Genomic DNA, 6,583 nt, shown 5'->3' with positions numbered 1-6,583 from the left:
TTAGTCCTGTCTTATTTATTAATGCCTAGTATAGAGCCAGTAAGTAATAAACATTTGAAATGAACCGGTACACTGTGGGAGCTTAGTAAATAATTTGTTGGATGGGTGGATGGATGGATAAGTGGATGGGTGGGTGGATGGACAGACCAATGAATCTACTCTATACACCATGAAGATCAGTGGAAAGAAAAAAAATCACTTGTGGTACATATAATATATTCTATGGGTATAGCACCCCCACTCCCCCAGCACAATCCCACCATCTCCAGTCCCCACCACACCTATAAGGATTGTGTCCTAGGTTTTCCCTAGTACCTGTGCTTTAAATTCATTTCAACCAGATTTAAACACTAATCAGGTAATTAATTAGCTAGGAAGAGGGTAGTACTACAAAGTAATCTCGTTGTAAGAAAAATATGCCCATGTTTTACCTCTTGGTCCTCTAAAATCCAAGAATTACAATCAATATATTTTCGTAAATGACATCTGACATCTGCCTCATTTAAAATTACTCTCTTGCCAGGCTGGAGTGGCTCAATTGGTTGAATGTTACCCAGTGCACCAAAGGGCTCTGGGTTCTGATATCTATTCATATTCTCTCTCTCTCTCTCTCTCTCTTTCTCTCTTTTACACACACACACACACACACACACACACACACACACACGATTTGTCTCTTAATGGGCACCAAGGAGCACTCTTATGAAAAGGAAGGGGGTGGGGGAATGAGATTATTATGCAGCCAACTTCTCAGCCACTTGGGGAGGGTGGGCACTGGCCAACTTGTAGGGTGCAGAGGAAAGAAGAAAGCTCTAAGTCCAGAAAGCCCTTAGGCTCAAAGCCACACCTCCTCTCAGGCAGCAGTAAGCAGAAGCTGCAGTCTAGAAACATAACTAGCACTAAAAGTCCAGGTCCCATTCCCATGATAATAGCAAATACAGTGGGGCCTTGGCTTACGAATGTCCCAACTAATGAGTTTTTCGAGATACGAGCTGTCTCTCGGCCCATTTTTTGCTTTGAGTTGCGAGCTAAAATTCAGGTTACGAGCCAGCTTCAGATACCCCACCGCTAGTTGGTGCAGCGAACGTCACAGTGAACGCCACAACATCAGCCCAGCATCGTGTGTCTCCTCGTTCACTTTTTGATTTGACATACGAGTAATTTGAGTTATGAGCTCCGTCACGGAACGAATTAAACTCGTAAGTCAAGGCCCCACTGTATTCCAAATTCAGATTTTTCCTCAAAAGGCATTTTTTTTTTTAACACGATTTCAATTTGCTGACCTTTTCTGTGTTTGCAATATTTCTCAGTGGCTTCATGTTTTTCTGCAACGTTTTAAGTGACTTTCTTTGAAGAGAACTACTTAATGCCAATAATTGTAGAAAACATTTGTTCATAATTATCCAGACATAGACTGGAACAATGCTGAAACAAGAGCAGCATGCAAAAATGTATTTAAGGACTATCATCCCAAAATGCTGCTAAAAGCTATTAACCAGTATGTGTTAATTGCCACAGCATTCATATTAATTTTCACTTCAGGCTCGACATTGTGGAATATTTCCCCTGATACATTTTAAACAAAGTTTAATTTAAGGAACTGCTTCTATCAACACTTATGAAAATTAACAGCCAAGCAATTAGCACTCATGAATTATCCCTTCCCCCATGCTCTCTGCAGCTTACCGGTTAAAACAGTTTCTAACAGAGAAATGGTTACTTTCTAACAAGTTAACATCATCCATGTCAGAGCTGTCTATAGGAACCAGAAGTGGTTCTGCCTTTTTTAAGCACTTGCCAAGGCAAACATTCTCCCTACATGTAGAGTAGAATTTAACTAAGTCAAATAAGAAGGATACTTAACATTTTAGTAAACTGTCAAGCAATTACTAATATGGAACTACCTTCTTACTTGATGTTTAGAAACATAGCCATTGCCAAAAGAAAAAAACACACAAAAAACCCACAAAGGAAGTAATAATTTGTCTTTATCTTCCATTTAAAGTTAAAGGCCAAACCCCACTAGACTCCCTGGGCTCCCAACAGATAAACCACCTTCCTCCAGTTGCTACACATCTTGTTTCATGATGCACTCTGAACTCCTGGTTTTAGGAGCTCATTTTCTCTGACTCCATCATGTCAACAATCTAATAGGAGAGACAGCATCACTGGCCCCACTGTTCACAGAGAAAGAGGCAGAAGTGGGATATCTGTTGAGTGCTTCCTATGGCTACATGTCTTGCTAAACAGGTCTTATCTCAATTAACCTTCATGAGGAAGATACACTGTCATCATCTCATTCCACATATGAAGACTGGAGCTTCCAGAGGTGAAGTAAGTAGCCTGAGATAACATCTAAGTAGAGGAGTCAGGATTCAAACCACAAAATAGGTCTGCTTATAAATTAAATTATACTGCTTCTCAATGTGCTAGGGGCTTTATCCTGTAGGATTATCCAATTTGATGATCTCATCAGCTTGTGAGGAAGGAACTCTATTTTTCATAGGTAAAGAGACTGAAGTTTGGAGAGGTGAAGAAAACTGAACCAAGATGACACAACTGGTAATCGGTACTATTTATTTGGTAGTAACTGTATTGACAGGACATGGGCAGTTGAACTTCTGATGATCTATCTATATATACAAAAGCCTAAGCGACCGAACGACCAGTCAACTGGTCGCTATGATGTGCACTGGCCACCAGGGGACAGACGTTCAATGCACAGGAACGGGCTCCCTCCTGTCTGGATCAGGCCTGCGGGGGTCAGGCCGAAACCAGCTATCTGACATCTCCCAAGGGGTCCCAGATTGCGAGAGGGCGCTGGCCAGGCCGAGGGACCCCATTGGTGCACAAATTCGTGCACTGGGCCTCTAGTTGATAATATTTGCAAACTCAGTTTAACTAAAACAGTGATGACTAACTAGCAAAAGCTTCTCAAGTGGTAAGGCATAGAAAGGAAAGAGTTTGATGCTTAAAATATGACTTCATTTGAAACAAGTGGAGGGACACAGCAGAAATTCACATAGTTAGGGGCACTTAAATCAGTGCTGAGTGTTTACTGCCTACCCATAGAGACACTCCCTTAGCACCTTAAAGCAAGCAACTCCTTGTCATATCTAACAACATTTCCCACATACAGTGAAGTCAGGACGGGCACAAGAAGTTTTCTGACTGTCTCAACCTCTAGAACAGAGTTTCTGTTTCGTTAATGAACGAATAATTCAGAGGTCCTGTTTTCAACAAACCTGAAGAATTCGGGCAGATGGTTGAACCTCATTTTGCTTTATCCAACTAAGCCCTAAAACCAACTGCAATCTATCTTGGACTTTTTTCAAATGATCAGTAAATAGACTTATTTATAACCTATGAACCTAAAGGTAATACCACTAATTTGCCAAAGAAATAATATAAACATAATAATAAGCCTGATAAAAAAACATTGCCAAAATTACAGCAAAGTACATGCCTAAATACAGCCTTTTCCTCTCAATTGTATGCCTTCAAGAAATTAATCAACCACAATTTAAAAAATGAAATTAATCAGCTACAGAAACCAAAAACTATTTGAAAGTATTCACTTTAATTGAGCACAACAGCTGAGAGATGCTTACCCTTAGAATCAATAACACCAACAATCCAGTTTGCACAAACCGTCAGAACTAGATGTGCTAGCTTAACCACAACGTAATAGTAAAGCCATATCAAAAGCAACATCCTTTTTTCAAACCAAAAGCTAGCTTAATCTTAAGGAGGATTTCACAGCAGTTAGTCTCTTGAGGAAATACATAATTAAGTAGTTTTTTAGCATATTTAATTAGACCCCAAACTCTTCCCTGTCCTCTTCTCTCCCCAATTATGTACCATTTGCCCAAGAGACCTAAGCAACTCAGTTAATTATGTAAATAAGGCAAGCATTATTCCCAAGAAAAGCATTGTGAATAAATATAGGGGAAAAAAACCTACATATTTTAGTGGCTTTAACAAACCTTTGAAAAATACATGGGAAAACCTTACATTTGAGGTAAAAAGCATGATGTTCAATGACAAGACGGTGAATCATTTTAAAAGGACACTCATTTCACTTCTTAAATATGAGCTGAATAAAAATAAAATAATTTTAAGTTACAACAGCAACAAAAATTTAGTGCTGAACATCAAATGATTTATGGGAAGAATCAATCTGGAAATTATTAAAGTTGACTCTCACAGAAAAGGCTTTATTATCAAGGGGTTGACATGATCTTAACTCCAGAGGCAGCCATGGTGCTCTTGTAACTACCACAATCCCATTATTATGCAATCACAAAATGCTAATTTGATCATTTTGAGGTGTTATTTGAATAGTCATTTTAATTTCTAGGTTACAAAAAGGCTTGACTCAAGTATAATTCTCTATTAATCATTGAGATGTCATTGAATATCATATTGATGCATTTCACAAAGATAAAGAAAGACTAATTTAATATGTACAGTACAATATCCTTCAAATATTAGCCACTTTCATTACATATCTGCCAAATGCATCAATATTAAATAATAGATGAGAACAAGGGTTTAATTATATTTTAGCAATTGTAATATGTAGGGTAATAATAAAATAGCATCTCATCACAAGATAGACTTATATAAATCTTTCTTAATCAATGTGTAATGGTGACTGCCCCACATTCTTTGATCACAAAGAGACTTGATATGACAAAAGCATCCAGAGTCTTAAGTGTAAACACACATCTAGCAAAAATAATTCCTTTGTGACTGAAGAAATGGCTTCTTTACGTTTTGAAAATATTTCTCCTTGTTACTTCAGAAGTTAGATAAATACCAAGCAGAGATCACAACCTTCTGACAAATTCAAACCTAAATATTTATATAAAAGAATCGAATAGTATGATGATGATGACAATTCTAGAATATAATATTTTAAAAGATCTGTGCTATTCTGTTGGCATCAAAGCATTACCACATATTAATTATTCCAGCAATTACATTCTCAAACAATGAGGTGGTTTCAGGCAATGGAAGAAAATAAATTCCAACCATGTCACCTAACCCGGTAACTTCTCACATATCTAAATGAATCAACTTAGTATTTAAGAAAAAAAATCCTCTATAGCCCAACATGCCATTTTCCAGAGGCTGACATTCTTGTCCCCTAGGGGGACCCTTCCTTCTCTTTGTTGCATTCCACAAGAAGAAATAGGAGAAGGCAGTAGGGCAGGCTTAAAGAGAAGCTTTACATCAGTCAACACAATCTCTAATTTACTAAAAGTACTTTTATGAGCATATTATTATCTTTATGTTACCTATGCATTTTGTTTCCAGTTCTTGTTCTCCTTCCCCACCAACATCAATAACCTCACACGCTGATGGCCATATATGCTCACTTTAGCCTATGGAAACATGCTGCATTGTATGAGGTAAAAGTGTTTTGGGTTTTTGGGTTTTTTAATATATATTTTTATTGATTTCAAAGAGGGAGGGGGGGAGAGAGAGAGAGAGAAATATCAACGATGAGAGAGATTCATTGATCGGCTGCCTCCTGCATGCTCCACACTGGGGATCGAGCCTACTATCTGGGTATGTGCCCTGACTGGGAATCAAACCGTGACCTCCTGGTTCAGAGGTCGATACTCAACTACTGCGCCATGCTGGCTGGGCAGGTAAAAGTGTTTTGAAGAGAAAACATCTTGCTCAAAGATGACAACTGACAGAAGCAGCACATAACCAGAACTTGAATATGAAAAATGCAAACATAAGCAAAGAGCTGTATGTTTATTAATTGCAATGGTGTAGAAATAAGACAAATTGTACACAACCCCTCCAGGCAACAAGCTATCACTCAGCACCCCTACGCCACTGCCAGACAGCAAACATAATGGCAATAAATATAAAAATCAACTGCTACTGTCTCCTGAAAGAGGCCCAGCTCAGCACAGAAACACAGAATGGCAGGGAATGGAGCAGGGGGTTGGGGGTGCACATGAAACTATACTCCACCTAAAATAGTGGCCATTTTGCTAAAAAGAAAATAAACTAATGTTACAATTGTGAATTATGATAAGAAAAGTCCCCTGCACAGCAAGTGTCAAAAAAGATTCCCTACAATGAAATACTGACAAGCAAAGCAATAGCCTAGAATTCTGAAATGAAGCTCTAAGCTTAATAATTCCTGTAGTTATAATACAGCATCAGACAAGACAATGCTGCCTCCCAGAACCACTTTCAAGGCTTTCCCAACACAATTAGACCTTGATTAATCACAACCCAACTAACCCAAACCCTCAAGTACACTTAGGAGATAAAAAAAGAAAACAAACAAAACACAGATACATATCTCAGGACTGGTTTTGTTTTAATCCTTCTAAGCATATTACTACAGAAACAACATTAAACCCAGTTTAAACCTTTTTACATTCTCAAAAAACATGAGTGACATTCTATAATTATCTGAGTCATTTTTTAAACCCCAAATCTAATAATAACGTAATAATACCAATAATTCCACTTGATTGAGGTTTTTACTTAGAGCAGTGATTTTCAACCTTCCCCATCTCATGGCATACATAAATTAATTACTAAAATT

At 38.0% G+C, this 6,583-nt stretch overlaps 1 protein-coding gene across 9 annotated transcripts in view; it reads right to left on the bottom strand.

The window, feature by feature from the left end:
• The window catches only part of MAPKAP1 (MAPK associated protein 1), a 185,813-nt gene that overhangs the window by 152,563 nt on the left and 26,667 nt on the right, over positions 1-6,583 (bottom strand). The gene's annotated exons all lie outside the window — the stretch shown is intronic.

Source organism: Myotis yumanensis, unplaced genomic scaffold (assembly GCF_028538775.1).
Source record: "Myotis yumanensis isolate MYYU_CA2020_CCGP unplaced genomic scaffold, mMyoYum1.0.hap1 SCAF_12, whole genome shotgun sequence".
In the NCBI taxonomy this organism is placed as follows: Eukaryota; Metazoa; Chordata; class Mammalia; order Chiroptera; family Vespertilionidae; genus Myotis; species Myotis yumanensis.
The sequence above is the reverse complement of the archived record's forward strand: the minus strand, read 5'-3'. Positions and strand labels throughout refer to the sequence as shown.